This window comes from Ornithorhynchus anatinus, chromosome 6 (assembly GCF_004115215.2).
Source record: "Ornithorhynchus anatinus isolate Pmale09 chromosome 6, mOrnAna1.pri.v4, whole genome shotgun sequence".
Classification (NCBI taxonomy): domain Eukaryota; kingdom Metazoa; phylum Chordata; class Mammalia; order Monotremata; family Ornithorhynchidae; genus Ornithorhynchus; species Ornithorhynchus anatinus.
This window is the reverse complement of record NC_041733.1, coordinates 34140828-34160574: the sequence shown is the minus strand read 5'-3', so window position 1 is coordinate 34160574 and position 19747 is coordinate 34140828.

Genomic DNA, 19747 nt, shown 5'->3' with positions numbered 1-19747 from the left:
GTCTTTTGGTTGAAATTGGACTTTAAGGGAATGACAATTTCTAACATTTGGGGTTAAGGGACAATTTCTAACTAACATTTCTAACATTTTCATCTGTCCTGGATCACAGCAATTCTTCTTTATCCAAAATGGTACAGAATCATTGACTAGATCGATCATATATGAGGAGTGCTTACTGTGTGCAGAGCACTCTACTAAGCTCTTGGGAGGGCACAGTACAGCAGGGTTGGTAGACATGTTCCATGTCCACAGTAAGCTTAAAGTCTGGAGGGCGAGATAGACATTAATAAAAAATAAATAAATTTTGGATATGTACATAAATGCTAGGGAGCTGAGGGAGGGATGAGTAGAGAGGGAGAAGAGGAAATGAGGACCTAATTGGGGAAGACCTCTTGGAGGAGATGTCTTAAGACATTATTATGTGATTATTTGTGTGACCCCCACGTGGGACAACCTGATTACCCTGTATCACCCCCAGCGCTTAGAACAGTACTAGGCACCTAGTAAGCGCTTAACAAATACCGACATTAATTTTTTTATTTATCTTCTGTCAACTCTGAAGAGGGAGGGCATTCCAGGCCAGAGGCAGGACGTAGGCGAGGGGTACAGACAAAATTGAACAACAGCGAGTAGGTCAGTATTAGAGGAGCAAAGCGTGCACGCTGGGTTGTAGGAGGAAATCTGGGGGTTGGGGTTAAGGCTATTGAATGCTTTATTGCTGACGGTAAGGCATTTGAAGTGGAAGTGGTTGGGCAACCGCTGGAGGTTCGTGAGGAGTGGTGAAACACGGACTGGATGTTTTTATAGAAAAACAATCCAGGCATCAGCGTGAAGTGGAAAGAGCCCGGGCTTGGGAGTCAGAGGTCATGGGTTCGAATTCCGGCTCTGCCACTTGGCAGCTATGTGACTGTGGGCAAGTCACTTAACTTCTCTGTGCCTCAGTGACCTCATCTGTAAAATGGGGATTAACTGTGAGCCTCACGTGGGACGACCTGATTACCCTGTATCTACCCCAGCACTTAGAACAGTGCTCTGCACATAGTAAGCGCTAAACAAATACCAACATTATTATTAAGTGGAGTCGGGAGAAACGGGAGGCAGGAAAGTCAGCAAGGAGCCTGATGTAATGTCACTAGATCCTATCGGCCCCACCTTCAAGACACTGCTAAAATCTGCCCTTTCCTCTCCACCAAACTGCTAACATGTTAATATAATCACTCATCTTATTCACCACTTGTCTGCTGTGTGACCTCGGGTAAGTCACTTTACTTCAGGCCCCAGGTATCTCGTGTAAAATGTGGATTAAGACTAGGAGCCCCATGTGGGGCAGGGACTGTATCCAATCTGATTTGCTTGAATCCTCCCCAGTGCTTTCTAGAGTGTCTGGCACAGAGTAAGCCCTTAACAAATACCACCATTATAATTATTATTAAGAATCTTTCCTGCAACCACAGAACAAGCAGTCTGTACATATAGAGACTGCAGTTAAGAAATAGAGCTCAGTAGCTTAATGCAGGCCCAGACTTATATGGGGACTTATATGGGAAGCAGCGTGGCTCAGTGGAAAGAGCCCGGGCTTGGGAGTCAGAGGTCATGGGTTCGAATTGTGGCTCTGCCACTTGGCAGCTGTGTGACTGTGGGCAAGTCACTTAACTTCTCTTGGCCTCAGTTACCTCATCTGTAAAATGGGGATTAACTGTGAGCCTCACGTGGGACGACCTGATTACCCTGTATCTCTCCCAGCGCTTAGAACAGTGCTCTGCACATAGTAAGCGCTTAACAAATACCAACATTATTATCATTGTTTATTAGCTGGGATCTCTTTGCAAAATATACCCTCAACACTTCACATTTTCCAAGCCACCACTCCTCATTTAAAGCCACTCTTTGGGCTTACTGTTTCCATCATGAGGGGTGACCAGAAAACCTTAACGAAAAACAATGACCCACAACTAAATCTGTTCCCTTGTTATAGTATAGTCTTAGCTGAGCCCTCTTTTCTGACATCCTGCTTCCTCCTTTTTCCCTTCTCCTTGGATCTAGCTTGTGTGGAATGGAGAATAGAACAATTAATCCATCAGTGAATGGTATTGGAGTGCTTACTGAATTTAGAGCAATGCACTGATCACTTGGAAGAGTACAATATGACAGACATGTGGAATCATTTGGTCCCCACATGTCTCTGTCAACCTCTCTCCCTTCTCTTTTTCTCTGAATTAATGTATTTACTGAGAGCTTCTTGTGTGGAGAGCATAGTAGTAAATGACTGGGAGAACACAATGTAATTGATAGATGTTGATACCTGCCTTCAGGGAGTTTATAATCTGTGGGATTTTTCTCTCCCTCAGCAATTCCAGGAGAATTTCCCTAGCCCTGGGTTGTGTAGGCACTCTGTCACTATGGAGCAAGAGGAGGAGAAGAGGCCCTGAAATGCTTCTTTCCTGACTGGCAGGGACTAGGGACAAGGAAAGCCAGGATAATTGGGAATCTGGGAAATCTAGGAGCAGTTCCTCTTGCCCTCCTGGGACAGAGAGGGCTCAGAGTCCGGGGTGGGATGGAAACATTGTGTGGGCAACACCATGAGCCGAGAACTCCACTCTTTGCCTCTCCCCATTGGGCAATCCATGGTCAACTCTGGGAAGAACCTCTGGGGGATGATCTGAAGTTAAAAGTCCTTCTTATGCTGCTGGCAATAAGAAGAGAAAAGAGGGAAAAAGCTGTGAAAGATGTTGCAGCAACTGCTTGGCTATAAACAAGGTGTTTATTGCAGACCACCCTGTTCCACCAATGCCATATCCTCGACCAGCTTCAAGATCCTGACAGTTTTATTCTCTATCATTTTATTAGTGGGATGGTCTGTAGGGAAGGGCAAGGACTCATGAGCTCTGTCAAAGTGAAAAATATAAAAGAATGTATTTAAAAAAAAATGACCAGCCTGTTTTTGATGTCCAGAAAAATCCCAAGAGGCCAATGGGAATGATTACTTGTGCTCTGCAGATGCCCCAAGGCAGTGAGCTAACTACCCGGCCTCGTATATGGGTGGAGGGGGCAGCTTTCTGCAGGGTGGTCTTGACTCCTAAACGGGGGGTGCTCTGTACTGGGGTATGGGATGGGACAGAGATTCTCTGGAGACTCTGTAGCCCAGCTTGTTTTCTAGAGGTCACAAAGACCATCCACAAAGATCAAATGCATTTCAGTAGTAATGTATTTTTCATTTTAATGGGAAGCATCGTGGTCTAGTGGAAATAATAATAATGATGATGGCATTTGTTAAGCGCTTACTATGTGCTAAGCACTGTTCTCAGCGGTGGGGAGGATACAAGGTCATCAGGTTGTCTCACGTGGGGCTCACAGTCTTCATCCCCATTTTACAGTTGAGGGAACTGAGGCACAGAGAAGTTAAGTGACCGGCCCCAAGTGACACAGCTGACAAGCGGCGGAGCTGGGATTTGAACTCATGACCTCTGAGTCCCCAGCCCGTGCTCTTGCCACTGAGCCACATGGGCCTGGAAGCCAGAGGACCTGGGTTCTAATCCCACCTCTGCCACTGTTATGTGACCTTGAGAAATTCACTTAAATTTTCTGTGCCTTGCTTCCTCATTGGCAAAATGATAATTAATAATAATAATAATGTTGGTATTTGTTAAGCGCTTACTATGTGCAGAGCACTGTTCTAAGTGCTGGAGTAGATACAGGATAATCAGGTTGTCCCACATGAGACTCACAGTTAATCCCCATTATACAGATGAGGTAACTGAGGCACCGAGAAGTTAATTGACTTGCCCACAGTCACACAGATGACAAGTGGCAGAGCTGGGATTCGAACCCATGACCTCTGACTCCAAAGCCCAGGCTCTTTCCACTAGGCCACGCTGCTTCTCGAATGAAGATTCACTCCTACTTAGGCTGTGTGGTCCGTGTGGGACCTATCTTGTATCTACCCAGTGCTAAGTACAGTGCTTGGCGTAGATTAAGGCTTTAACAAATACGGCAACTATTTTTTTATTAATGTTTGCTGGAGTATATTGAAGGAAGAATCAAGTCCCTTTTAGAGAAAGATTGGCACCATGCACTGTAGGAAATGATGCTCTTTGGATCATTCAAGTCGCCTATAGTCTTGATGTTTTCGTTTATAGGAAAGAGAGCCTGAGAAACACAATCACTCAAAAATGAGACCTGCCATTTATTTCTTAAGTATCCATTTCAACCAACCTATATTTTTCCAGGTTTCCCACATAGTGTGTGTAAAAACAGTGACCCAGGAAAAAGGCACTTCTGTGCTTTTATAGTCTTAATTCAGTTACCTTTTCTTATATTTATCAAAGAGGTGTGGAGGGCTTAATCTTATTTCCAAAATCATGTCAAATACATTTGTTTATCTAAATTCAGATTCAGGTTTTAAACCAACATGGCATTTTGTTGCAATTAAATATAATTATAAAATCTTAAAAACATGGATAATTACATAGCTTAATTATTGTTCCTGCATTTATGATAATGCTGAGAAGAATTTAATTGTGCAATTTTGACAAGTGCTAGTTGTTTTGAATTTAGTGAGAAGCTCATTGATTTGATTTTTCTGATCTTTTTCTCCAGTTATTTTCCCCAAACCAAAATGCTCATCTGAAACCACGTATGTTCAATAACAAACTCTAATATTCCCATATGTAAAACCCCAGGTTAACTCTTTAGGTTGGAAGGAAAATGACTCTAGGCTCTGCGAAACAAAATGATCTTGACAATGGCGTGAACCGAGCCAATTATTAAGTGCCCAGCTAGAGGGAAATTGGTCTCCATCCTTTCTGAAGGGGATTGATTGCTTGACTGCTTAGAGGCTGGCAGCCGAGTGGTTTATTGACCCATGAGGAGAGCATTGGAACTCAGCAAGTTTTGATTGCCAGGTCTGGGTGACTGTCATCAGGATATAAAACACTTGAGCTCAGAGTGATAAAAAAAAAACCAGAACGGTTTGGATAACTTAAAACACCCAGCCTTAGGACAAATAAGAAAGCAGACCTCATTCAGCAGCGGAAAAGTTGATCAGGAAAGGTTTTATGACTTGGGTCTCTCTTGGGGCATATATTTGAATGGATGTCCAAAATGATGAAATGGGTTTAGGGGGTTGAATTTAGGCACTATAAAATGTAAATTGGCAGTTTGTATTATGTGAATATTCCTCAAATTTTTTGTCTGGTCGGTTAGTGTTGATAATGTCTGTTATCTAAGCAGTCCTGAAATTGTCTGTGGTGCAACACCCCTGTCTAAAGGCTACTTGTATTAGAGTCAGCAACCTATGAATGAATAATAATAATAGTGTTATTCGTACCTGTACTAAGCACTAACTGGGGGATACAAGCAAATCGTTTGGACACTGTCACTCTCCCACATAAGGCTCACGGTCTTAATCCCCATTTTACAGATAAGGTAACTGAGGCACAAAGAAGTGAAGTGACTCACCCAAGGTCACACAGCAGACAAATGGCAGAGCTGAGATTAGAACCCAGGTCCTTCTGACTCCTGGACCCGTGATCTATCCACTAGGCCATGACTTGCAAGCCATATCTGGCACTTCTGGGAAGAAAATGTGGCTCTCAAATTTAGACACCTGATCTGTTGCTCTCATGGATTTAGCACCGTGAGGGCTACACTAATAGCTCTGACTTAAAAAATAAATAAATTAAAAAAGTGTTTTTTTCCATTGCAGGGTGCCAACTTTTTTTTTTGTCTGCTCGGTTTTCCAGCTTTCTGCCACCTTGTATGAGGTTGAGTTTCGAAGCATCCTTAAAGGGTTTCCTCTGTTCATCTTAGTTCCATTGCTCCAATTCATCAAATCCAGTTCCCAGGGTGACTACTGCCATTATAAATTCACTGTCATTCTCTCGACAACTGTACTATTCCTCTCCCACTGACTACTCTTCTCCCAACCTCCTCAGCTTTTCTAAACCTTCAACTTCCTCCTGAGTCTCCCAGCAGCCTCACTACCTCCCTCTCACCCTTCTGATGCTCTACTTTGTCGATTCAACTGAATAATAATGGTGGTATTTGTTAAGCACTTACTATGTGCAGAGCACTTTCTAAGTGCTGGGATAGATACAGGGTAATCAGGTTGTCCCATGTGAGGCTCACAGTCTTCATCCCCATTTTACAGATGAGGGAACTGAGGTCCAGAGAAGGGAAGTGACTTGCCCACAGTCACACAGCTGACAAGTGGCAGAGGCAGGATTAGAACCCATGACCTCTGACTCCCAAACCCAGGCTCTTTCCTCTGAACCACGCTGAAACCATCAAACTTTCCAAATCTCTTAATCATTCTCATCATTCTGTCTCCTCTTCATCTTTCTTCTACTTCTCAGCTACTTTTCAAAAGTTTTCCTCCATGCTCTCTAGACTCCCTTTTCCCTCTTCCCTTCCCCACACCTCCCTCCACATCCAAAGCCCTCCTAAAATCCCCCCACCTTCAAATAAGTCTGCCCATTTAAACCTCAGCCTCCCAAGTTATCCAAACTCCTCAGCTATCTCTAGTGCATACTTATTTCCACCCCTCCTCAGCACTTTTGTATGCATTTAATTTGTGGTGATTAAATATTTTTCTAAATATTTTTTGGTCTCTCTCCCATTAGAAGTTCCTTGGTCAGGGGGAGGAGAGGGTATTTTATCACTTGCTTGTTTCATATTTCCCGAGTGCTTTGCACACAGGGTGCAGTGAGAATAACAATAATAATAATGATGGTATTTAAGTGCTTACTATGTGCCAAGCACTATTCTAAGCACTGGGGGGAGGGGGATACAAGGTAATCAGGTTGTCCCACATGGGACTCACAGTCTTAATCCCCATTTTACAGATGAGGTAACAGAGGCACTGAGAAGTTAAGTGACTTGCCCAAAGTCACACAACTGACAAGTAACGGAGCCGGGATTAGAACCCATAACCTCTGACTCCCAAGCCCGTGCTCTTTCCACCGAGCCACACTGCTTCTCTAACCTACTGTATACAGAGCACTGTACTGCATACTTGGGGGAATGCAGTGGAGATAGAAAATTTGATTTCTGCTTCCAATATTACCTGGTAGACACAAAACTTACAGATAGAGAAATGGGAATGCAAAGGTGAATAGGTGAATAAGTACTTAAATAGTAGAGTACATTAGTCAAGATTTACAAAAATGCTAGAGGTCCTTGTGAGTGTTTTGGCATTGAGGTGATAGTGGAGTGGATGTGAATTGGACAAGTTGAATTGGGGAATGCCATCAGGGATAATGGGATTTCAGGAAGTCTTTGGAGATGAAGAGAGCTGATTTGAAGGGGGGGGGGGGGCAGTTTTGGGCAGGAAGGGCTTGAGTAAACTGTCAGAGAGGGGTCTATGAGGTGTAGTGAGAAGCATAGGTTGTCACTAACACTTCTAAATCAGTCATATTTATTGAGCATTTACTTTGTGCAGAGCAGTGTACTAAGCTCTTGGGAGAGTACAGTATAAGGGTCGGTAGACATGGTTCTTGTCCACAGTGAGTTAACATTCTAGAGAATCTAGACTCTAAGGACTCTTACCTGGAGCAATGGGGACTCAAGGACCCTCACCTCCAGAAACCATTCCTTTGTTTTGACATTATTGTCTTATACTGTTAACTCTATTATTGTGCAGTCCATTATTACCATTGTCTTTATCCGTCTACCCCACATGGGATAGGAACGCTGCCTGACGTGTAACCTTGGTAATTAACATAATGCCTAGCACAAGCGAGGGCTTAATAAATACCACAGACTCAAACAGAGTGAGGTTTCTGGTGTTAAATGGGAGAAGAGAATGTATAGTAAGTCTTCTGTTGGAAAACACCGAGGCCATTGGCTAGGAGTTTTATATGAGACAGAATACGTAGTTATTGGAGATTTTTTGAGGAAGAGGAATGCGTTCCGACCAGCGTGAAGCTGATGTTTGACGAAACTATAGGTAAGGTAGACCAAAGAAGGAAGACACTTGTCAGACCAGCAAAGAGACTGCTACGGTAATGAATTCAGCAGGCAGAGTGTTGAGAGTAAGGGAGAAGAGGGAGGGGAACATCTATGAAATATTATAGAGGGGGAAATCAGCAGAATTCTAAGAATACTGATTGAGTAGTAAATGTCAGCAAAGTCAAGGATGACATGTTTGCAAGCTTCTGGGACAGGGAGAATGGTGATGTTGTCAAAAGTGATGTAAATTTAGAGTAATTGTAGATTTGCAGGCCAATGAGGAATTTCAGATGACATAAGAGAAGAACCCAATCTTGTCTAATTTGCTCACCTACTTATACATGATTCAGCTAAAATGTTGCTAGAAGGCAAGGTAATGACATTTTGTCAAGTCCTGATTTTAAATTTTAGAAAATCTGGTTACTTTAAAAATATCCCCTGTGATCTTTTTTCAAAGAGGTGGTGTCTTTTTGCTTGCAACAGATTTTTGAAATGCCCCTGCCATATTTCTGAATGCTTAGATTGTAATTTCTTTCTAAGTTTTCTCACCCATTAATCTACTTAAAAGGCAGTATGGCCAAATAGCGGGCACCTCAGATTCTACTTAGGGCTTGGCCACCAGCCTCTGCTGTCATTTTGGGGCCGCTTCTGTTTGCCTCATTTTCCTCGTCTGCCCCTTAGATGTGAATCCTGCTGGGGACAAGGACAGTGTCCGATCTGATTATCTTGTTTCAATCCCAGTGCATAGCATGGTGTAAGTCTTTAACAAATGCCATCATTATTAACACTGAAGTGCTTGGGAGGAGCTTTCTATTTTGAACTTGGGCGCATATCTAAAATATCTAAATGGCAAATTCCAACTAAAATTACACTCATCATACTCATGGCCTATTTGAGTATCAAAAAATTGAAACTCCTCCTTTAGCCACAATTGTATATTGCTCTAATTTTATTTAATGCTGTCTGGTCTTTTTATAGATTTTTATGTTTCCTCTCTATGTGTCAGTTGCCAGCTGCTTCCCTTGCACTAAATTCTTAGACAAGAAAGCCCCTTGGGAGTCAGGGACCATATCTAATTCTCAATTAATCAATGAACTTTATTAAGCACTTATTCTGCACTGTACCAAACACATGGGAGAGTGCAATAGAACTAGTAGATACGATCCCTGCCTTCAATCTAGGGGATTCATTCATTCGTATTTATTGAGCATTTATTGTGTGCAGAGCACTATGCTAAGCACTTGGAAAGTACAATTCAGCAAGAGAGGGAGGCAATCCCTGCCCACAATGGGCTCACAGTCTAAAAGGGGGGAGACAGACATCAAAACAACCAATAGCATCAATATAAATAAATATTCAATTCAGTAGTATTTATTGAGCGCTTGCTATGTGCAGAGCACTGTACTAAGCACTTGGAATATACAAATCGGCAACAGATTACAGTCCCTGCCCTTTGATGGGCTCTCAGTCTAATCAGGACAGACAGACAAAAACAATAGCAATAAATAGAATCAAGAATAGAATAAATATAATTATAGATATTTATACCCATCAAAACAAACAGGCATTAATATAAATAAATAGAATTATAGATATGTACATGTATACACGTGCTGTGGGGCAGGGAGGGGGGGTAGAGCAAAAGGGGCAAATAGGGCTGAAGTGTGGGGGGGGGAAAGAGGAAAAGTGGGGCTAAGTCTGGGAAAGCCTCCTGGAGGAGGTGAACATTCAGTAGGTCTTTGAAGGAGGGTTGTAATCTAGGGGAGACAGACATGAAAAATATACTACAGATAGGAAGAGCAACAGAGTTTTAAAATATGTATCTAAGTTCTAGGTGGGCGGGTAGGGTGGGGAAGGGAAGACTACTAAAGTAGTCGGTGAGAGCACTCAAGGAGACTGTGATGCAGTGGGTGGAGAACTGAGTGAAGCCTTCTTGGAAGAGATGTGATTTCAGAAGGGCTCTGAAATTGAGAAGAGCAGTTATCTGCTGGTTATGATGGGAAAGGAGTTCCAGGCAGGAGGGAAGGGGTGGGCAAGAGGTTGATGGCGAGAGATCAGTTGTTGCAATTTTTTTTATGGTGTTTAAGCAGTTAGTATGGTCCAGGCACTGAACTAAGTGCTGGGGGTAGATACAAGCTACAGTATCTACCACCTGGGGCTCACAGTCTTAATCCCCAGTTTACAGATGAGGTAACTAAAACACAGAAATTAAACGAGTTGCCCAGAGTCACACAGAAGCCAGGTCTTTCTGGCTCCCAGCCTATGCTCTATCCACTAGGCAATAGTACTTCTCACTTACTGAGTTCTTCATTATTATGGTATTTAAGAGTTTACTATGTTTCACACAGTCGAGTACTGTACTAAGCACTGGTGTAGATAAAAATCAGGTCAGGTACAGTCTCTGTCCCAAATGGGGCTCAGTCTCAATAGGAGGGAGAATAGGCTAATCGTACAGTACTCTGCCTCACTGTGCGGAGCACTGTACTAAGAACTTGGAAGAGTACAATAGAGGTAAAAGTCAATATTCTACTATGATAACTCACAGTCTACTGGAGAAAGACACAGAAATGCTTTTTAAAAAAACTATAGTTCAGGGGAAGAGAGCTGTAAGTTGTTATTAGCAAGCCAGGAAAGATGGGTAAGTGAATGACTGTCCTTTGGGAGTGGAGTAAAAGATACAATTTTATCAGTCTGAACACCAGGGAAAACTTATGTACTACCAAAGATTTGCACTGACAACGTGGATGAGGTCCCATAATTTTGTTACCCAGGGAACATACTTTACTCTCTTATCCAGGGTTGCAGTGATAGATTGGAAAGTAAGGAATCAAGCGAAGAAGGCTATTGTATCTTTTAGGAAATAGCTGGGACGTGGCAGCAAAATAGCATTAGACTTCACGAGAAACAAAGCCTAGAGCCCTACAGTGTTATACCCTCTCCTGAATTGTAGTGAGACCGTGATTCCCCATGAATTCCCAAGAAGCAGTGTGGCCTAGTGGAAAGAGAATGGGCCTGGGAGTCAGAGGACCTGGGTTCTAATCCTAGCTCTGCCATTTGTCTGCTGTGAGCACTTGGCCAAGTCGCTTTATTTCTCTGGGCCTCAGTTGCCTCATCTGTAAAATGGGGATTAAGATTGTGAGCCCTACGTGGGACAGGGATTGTGTCCAATCTGATTTACTTGTACCCATCCCAGGGCTTAGTACGGTGCCAGGCACATAGTAAGTGCTTAACCAACACCGCAATCACCATCAGTAGTAATAATTGTGGCATTTATTAAGCACTTTCTATGTGTCAAGCACTGTACTAAATGCTGGGGTAGATACAAGATAATCAAGTCCCACACATGGAGCTCACAATCTAAGTAGCAGGGGGAACTGAGAGAGATGCAGATGAGGGAACTGAGGTACAGAAAAGATAAGTGACTTTCCCAAGGTCACACAGCAGGAACGGGGAGGATCTGGGTTTAAAACCAGGTCCTCCTCCTCCTAGGCAATGTTCTTTTCACCAGTCCACATTTTTTCCTTCTGAGAATATTTAATATTTATGAATGGTTAACATATTAAAAGTAAAAGTTTTTAGGGAAGCAATCTCAAATGGATTTAATGGCACAATTAACAGAAAGGCCAAGTTGCTTCCTCGCTATCCAATTTTAATTTTTGAAGTAGCTGGAATTTGAGAAGCAATACCCTGATTCGGGGTTATGGTATTATGTTAACACAAGTGATTTAAGATTGTAGAATGAGATGCTTGGGTTTAAGGTCATGAAATGGAATCCCCTGGGAAAAAGTGAAATGGACCTAAAATTAATAAGGTTGAACTACTCCCATTTTACGTCCTTAAAACTTATGCATCCTTTGGATAGTTTTAAAAAGCGTTATTCCGATCAATAACTTAATGGGTCTATTTCTGAGTAATAAATATATTTTTACATTTTTGTTCAGTTTAATCAATTTGGGGCTCCATTCTTGCCCAGCATAATCCTTAAAACTGGGCAAGAAGAATAAAGCGATCATTGGGGAATTTCAAAATATATCTCCTATCTGTTATCCAACTCTTCTTTGTGTTAGATTCATCCCAGGGACTGGGTATCTGGATCGGAAGGCTTAAAAATGAGACAGAGGCCATGGAGCATTACAGGTTGGCACAGTAGTTTCTGCCCCAAATAAAAAGCGAGGCTGTTTAAGAGATTGAACTTTTCCCCTAGAAGTCTGAGGGAGAGTTCTGCTGAATAAGGATTTGGCCTTCTAACTACGTCTCTCGTCTCTCTACCGAACTTCCTGAAGAATTCTTGAAACTTGGCTGAGTCAGTGCGCTGGGTACCAGGCACTCACTGCAGCCTTGCCAAGCATATAATGGGAGTGAAGGCATTCATCCAAGTAAATCCTCTTTTTCAAGAAGCGAGACTGGAATCTGGGACACACGCACTATATATATATATATATACACACACACAGACACACACATATGTTCCGATCAATACACATGTTATGTTCAGATAGAGGTAATATATTTATACATATATGTACATTCATATACAATATATGAATATACATGACATGCACGAATATACATTATATACTGAAATAATCTTTTGTGTCGAAGCCAGTGGCAGAACTTATCTACCAAGGCATATTATTTCAGAGACGCAGTAGGGGTAAAAAGCAATTACATAATTTGGTGCCACTTCCTTAGAAGCATCCCTCAGAGAAAGGTAATAGTTTCCAAATGATCAAATGAAGCATTTGGATTAAAAGATGGTAGGTCAAAGGATATCAATGAAGTCACATAGCCTAGGGGTGTTAGAGGTACAGTAATTTCTGTTCGCTCTATAAAATGTTTCAGGTGGATCTCGAGAATTCCTGAAAGCAAGAGTTATTTTTAAGACTGGAAAGTTAACTGTAAAACCAAGAACTTAGAGAAACCAACCGTTGGGTGCTGAACTTTCAGGAGCCCTTTTGATGTTTTGATTAAAAAAAAATACTTCATGAATCAGGGTAATAAAGCCTGTGTGTGTATATATATATCTATATATATATCTATATCCTACTTCGGATTTTTTTTAAACGCAGTGGTTTCTAGGAGTAGACCTAACTGTATATTCACATAGTGAGAATGGGCAATGCAGTGGTAAAATTAAAGAGATTCTCCCCTTATTGTTTGCATTGATACACAAATCCTTTCCTCCTGCCTGTAGATGAAATAATAATAGTTATGGTATTTGTTAAGTGCTTACTATATGCCAAGCACTGTTCTAATTGCTGGGGTAGCTACAGAATAATCAGGTTGTCCCAGGTGGGGCTCACAGTTTTAATCCCCATTTTACAGATGAGGTAACTGAGGCACAGAGAAGTTAAGTGGCTTACTCAAGGTCACATGGTAGACAAGAAGTGGAGTTGGGATTAGAACCCACGTCTTCTGACTCCTAAACCCGTGCTCTTTCCACTAATCCGCGCTGCTTCTCAATAATTTCGGTGGTATTATGTGCCAAGCATTGTTCTAAGCGGTGAGGTAGATACAAGGTAATGAGGTTGGACACAGTCCCTGTCCCACATGGGGCTCCCCATCTTAATCCCTGTTTCGCAGATGAGGTAAGTGAGGCACAGAGAAGTTAAGTGACTTGCCCAAGGTCACACAGCATTCAAGTGGCAGATCTGGGATTAGAACCCATGACCTTCTGACTCCAGGCCTGTGCTCTATCCACCACACCATGCTGCTTCTCAGTGAGCTTCCTAAGCGTTCTTCCACTCCGCAGCCACCCTCTGGATTCTCTCCCCAACTTCAAAGCTTTACTGAAGGCCCATCTCCTCCAAGAAGCCTTTCCTAACTAAGCCCTCCTCTCCACTTCTCCCACTCCCTTCTGCATCGTCCTGACTTGCTCCCTTCATTCACTCCCCCTCCCAGACCCACGGCACTTACGTATCTACCTGTAATTTATTTATATCAATGTCGGTCTCCCCCTCTTGACCGTGAGCTCGTTGTGCGCAGGGAACGCCTGCTGTTGTCTTCTCCCAAGCTCTTAGTTCAGTGCTTTGCACACAGTAAGTCCTCAATATATATGATCGAATAAATAAATGCAGCCAAGCTAAAACCTAGGTAATGTTGGAAAGTTTGTCGTCTATTGCCGGAAGCTTTACTCCTCACTGCACAACTCCAGGAAGTGCGTGGTTTAGAGGATAGAGCACAGGCCTGGGAGTTGGAAAGACCGTGTTTCTAATCCCAACTCTGCCACTTGTCCGCTGTGTGACCTTGGACAAGTTACTTAACTTCTTTGGGCCTCAACTCATCTGTAAAATGGGGATTAAGACTGTGAGACTCATGTGGGATGACAACCTGATTATCTTGTATCTACCCCAGTGCTTAGTACAGTGCCTGGCACATAGTAAGCACTTCACAAATGCTATAAAAACAAAGTGACAGAGTCTTGCCTCTTGTCTGTAACGCACAAAAGCTGGACTGTGCTTTAAGGCAGCAAACAGGCAACTATTGTGAACACGGAGAAAACCAGGAGAGCTTTCTCACTTGGTCTCCCTCTCTGGCCTGAACCTGGTCATACCCAGATGACTTAGGTCAGAGTGAAGAGAGAGGACATATGCTTTCTTTTCATTCATTCAGTCATTTTTATTGAGTGCTTATTGTGTGCAGAACACTGTACTAAGCACTTGGGAGAATACACTGAAAGAGTAGACACATTCCCTGCCCACAACAAGCTCACTGTCTAAAGGGGGGAGACCTCATCCCTTCTAGTTGATGCACAGTTGCAAAGGGATATTGAGGTATTTCTCTGGAATTTTTCTACTGTCCCCTCCTTAAGGATCACTAAGCTTTAGGTGATTCTTCTTAAAATAATAAGCAATTTTTTAAGAACTTGTAGTTTTAGAGCTGTCCTAGGAGAAACAATCCCCGCTTGGAAGTTGGGAATGATGTGAACCTTGTCTTGTTTGTCTTTTAATAGGATTTGGTAAACGTTTACTATGTGCCAAGCATTCTTCTAAGCACTAGGGTAGATACAAGGTTATCAGGTTGGACATAGGCTGTGTCCCTCATGGGGCTCACAGTCTAGGTAGGAGGGAGTAGGATTTAATCCCCATTTTACAGGTGATGAAACTGAGAAGTGCAATGATTTGCCCAAGGTCCCACAGCAGACAAGTGGCAGAGCCAGAATTAGAACCCAGGTCCTCTCACTTCCAGATCTTTGTTCTTTCCATTAGCCCAGGATGCGTGTTGTATCAGACTTTAACAAATGCTTAGTATAGTGCTCTGCTCCCAGGAAGCGCTCAATAAATACCATTAAGTGATTGTTTTTATATAAAAGTGTGCCTGAGTTAGAATATGAAGCCACACCATGAGTTTGAGTGTCTTTGAGAGAGAATCTGACACACCCTTTGTCCTAGAGAATATAGTAGGGCACGTTTTCTGGCCCACTGTCACTTGAGTGATCATTTCTTAGCCACCAATGGCTAGAAGGGCAAAATATCTCATTTTACATGCAATGGGAGATTGGAGTTCTGTGTTTGAATTCCACTTGAGGATCAGTTAGAGGCTTTAGGAAACGTACTTAATTGCACAAACTTAAATTTCCTCATCACATCAAATGGGATGAATGAGTCCTGCTTTTGTCCTTCCTGACAGTGGTTTAGACTCGAAATAGAACTATCAATTCTGTAGATGCTTCCTATACATGGAACTCAGGGAAATGATTTCTGGGACTACAATTATTGGAAGAGTATCAGCCAATGGTTGTAATGGTTTTAGCATAAGTTCTGGACAAGGCAGTCTTATTAAGAACTTGTATTTGAAAGCCAAAAATGCATTTCTTCTTTCTTAGAGAAGAAGGTGCTCTACCCTTATTGACTCCCATGCCCACTGACTACTCCAGTTGTTTGAGACTTTGAATTCCTTCCTTAAACTCTCCCTCTCCACCTCTCCCTCTCCACCTCTCCCCTATCTCTTGCTTTAATGATCTTGTCACTTACTTTATAAAATTGAAATCATCAGGATTGAACTCCTTATAAATCTTCCCTACTCCTTTCCATTTCCACCCTCCCACTCCCGCTTCAACTCTTATTCTTCCTAGCAGTAGCTCAAGAGGAAGTCTCTTGCCTCCTCACAGGATCTCCCCCTCTATCTGTGCCCCATCCCCTCGCAGCTAATCAAAAAATTTGCTATCTTCTCCCTGTTGGTCATCTTCAACCACTCACTTTCTAATGATTCCTCCCCACTGTTTTCAAACACAAGAAACAGCATGGCCTAGTAGAAAGAGCTCGGACCTGGGAGGCAGGCGGCAGGGTCCGGGCATCCTGGTAGTCCAATCAAATGGACCTTATGCAATTAGCACCTGTGTCGTGAACCCTCCACTAGGCTACACTGCCTCAGCGAGTTGTTCTGAAAAGGATGATGTATTGAAAGAACTACCGAGGGAGAGAAGAGGAAAATATCTCTTTCCCTGGAAGGTGGGTAAGAGATAGGAGGTTTGGATTCAGAAGTAACATCTAATTCAACACATGAGATAAGGTAATCTCTCTCCAAGCTACTTCTGGAATAGGGGGAAGAAAGGGAGGGTTACTGTGGGCCACCTGTGTTATAAGTGTCCCTGGTGGATAATTTCCATTTTTAAACCCAGGTTTTCAGGGCTCTCTCTAGCAGCTCAGGCCTCAGTCCACTTGGCCAATGGATCAAGATTGATTTCTAGGTGCGGTTTTCTGTTCAACAGTCCTAAAATCCTTCAGGGACTCTAGGCGGTTATTTCGTGAACCTTTCTCACAGTAGTTTCCAATGGATCAAGATTGACTTCTAGTTGCAGCTGTCTGCTAACCAGTCCTAAAATCCTTCAGGGACTCAAGGTGATTATTTCATGAACCTTTCCCACAATAGTGAGTGTTTGTTTCTCTCTCTGTTCAGGATTAAATCCTGCTTGTTTCACTTGCTGGTTTGTGGGTGAAGCTCAATTATGCCTCTTTCAATTTATACAGCTTGCTTAATGGAACTCTTAATGGAAACACCTGCCTCTCATCCTCCTCAACACAAAATGGCTGGGTTTGGTCCTAATTTACAGATATGCAGCAAATTATGTCCAGAAGGAATCTAAATTTTCCTCTTGATTCTAATAGCTCCAAGAGGAAGAGCACTTCCTAGATTTTTGCAAGAAGAAACAGAGAAACCTACTGACAGTTATAGATTTGCTGCACTCCTGTTTCAAAATTAGGGTGGTGATAAAACAGTGAGGCCTTTTGACAAGTAAAACTGTGAGCTTTTTGTGGGCAGGGAACATATCTACCGATTCCATACGGTGCTGTGCACACAGTGTACGTAGTTGAACAGTAAGTATTTAGTAAATACCACTGATTGAAGTAAACATACTGTTCCTAGGAGCAGTTTTGTGAGAAGCACACATCAACCATGAACTAAAATACCACACTATCTTATTATTAAATGACGACCTTCTTTAATGGCTTCAGGAGATAGTTATGCACTGTTGCTTTAATATTTATTTATTCTTTTAATGGTATTTACTAAGCATTTACTATCTCTTCTAAGCACTGAGGTAGATACAAGCGTGGCTCAGTGGAAAGAGCACTGGTTTAGGAGTCATAGGTCATGGGTTCTAATCCCGGCTCTGCCAGTTGTCAGCTGTGTGACTTTGGGCAAGTCACTTCACTTCTTGGTGCCTCATCTGTAAAATGGGGTTTAAAAGTGTGAGCCCCACACGGGACAACCTGATTACCCTATATCTACCCCAGTGCTTAGAACAGTGCTCAGCACATAGTAAGTGCTTAAGAAATACCAACATTATTATTATTATACAAGTTAATTTGGTCAGGCACAATTCCGGACAGGAATTGTCAGGGCTCAGTCTAACTAGGTGAGAGATCTGGAGAACTGAGGCATGGAGAAGTAAAGTCCCTTGCCCAAGGACACACAGTAAGCATTTGGTAGAGCTGAGATTAGAAACCAGGTCCCCTGACTCCCAGGCCTCTGCTCCTTTCACTAAGCCACACTGCTTCCACTGAAGTAAACGTCTACCAAATATGTGAATTGCCATGATTGCAAGTACCCAGTCTAGGTGGGAGCATTCTGTTTTATGCTGTACCCCTTACAGAGGCAGATGACTCTTCTAGAGAAATCAGCTTCCTAGCAAGAGGTCCTAAGCCCCATGTTAGCCTGGTTCTGTTCTAGTTCTGCCAGTGGATCAGGCCAGCATTTAGGGGCTAGCTCTAAACTCAAATAAATTTAATGGTTATGAAGTTCTTATAAAACCTAGGAAGTATTCATAGACCTTAATTCAAACATGCCCCCTGGTTCACAGCAGGGCTCACAATATAAAGGAGGAAGGACAGGCAAGAAATAATAGACTAATTAAAATATTGAGAAGCAACAGTTAGAAAGTAACAGCTTATTCCTTTTATGCTTGGGCTTTTTATTGTTTCTTCAATTAATCAAAGGTATTTGAGTGCTTACTGTGTGCAGAGTATTGTACTTTTCCCCTTTCTAGACTGTAAGCCCAGTATGGGCAGGTATTCTCTCTTTATTGCTGAATTGTACTTTCCAAGCACTTAGTACAGTGCTCTGTACACAGCAAGTGCTCTAAATACAACTGAATGAATGATGAATGAACTAAGCCCTTAGAAAAGTACAGTATGACAATTGGTAGAAACATTCCTTGCTCTCAAGGAGCTTAGAGTATAGACGGGGCGACAGACATTAGTATAAACTAGGGATATGTACACAAGTGCTCTGGGGCCGAGGGTTGGGTTCGTAAAGGCTATAAATCCAAGTACAAGGATGACGGAGTGGGAGAAGTGAGGGCTTAGTTGGGGAAGGCCTCTTGGAGGAGATCCCCTTGATTTTATTTATTGCTATTGTTTTTGTCTGTCTCCCCCGATTAGACTGTAAGCCCATCAGTGGGCAGGGATTGTCTCTATCTGTTGCCAAATTGTCCATTCCAAGCGCTTAGTACAGTGCTCTGCACATAGTAAGCGCTCCATAAATACTATTGAATGAATGAATAATAAGACTTTGAAGGCGAGGAGAGTGATCGTCTGTTGGATGCGAAGGAGGAGGGAATTCTAGGCCAAAGGCAGGACGAGGGTGAGCAGTGAGATAGATGAGATCGAGGTACAGCTAATAGAAGAGTTGGTACAGCTAATAGAAGAGTTGGCATTAGAAGAATGAACAGCCTGGATTGTAATAGGAAATCAGGGAGGTAAAGTAGGAGGTATCAAGATGATTGGGTGCTTTAAGGCTGATGGTAAGGAGTATGTGTTGGATGAGGAGGTAGATGGAGTTCTTCAGGAGTGAAGAAACATGGACTGAATAGTTCTATAGAAAAATTATCTGGGCAGCAAAGTGAAGTATGACTGGAGTGGGGAGAAACCAGAGGCAGGGAGGTCAGCAAGGAGGCTGGTACAGTAATCAAGGCACGGGGTAAGGTAAGGGCTGGTGTGGTAGCGACTTGGATGGAGTGCTTCCTATACAGCTGTCTTCACCAAAATGCCAAATCTTCCCAGTCACTCTTAATGTCGCTGAAATAAGTGGCTGCCTGCTCCCTCCATTCTTGCAGGAGGGATGAGGAGTTCTGTCTGCTGGGAGGAGGGAGATTGGAGCTGAGTTCTGTTTAATGGTATTTAGATGTGCCAAGCACTGGCATAGATACTCAGTTTGGACACAGACCTGTCCCTAAATAAGAGGGGGGTAGGATTTATTCCCCCCTTTTACAGTTGAAGAAACTAAGGAAACTTCAGAGAAATGAAGTTACTTGCCCAAACTCACACAGCAGACAAATGGCAGAGTGGGATTAGAACCC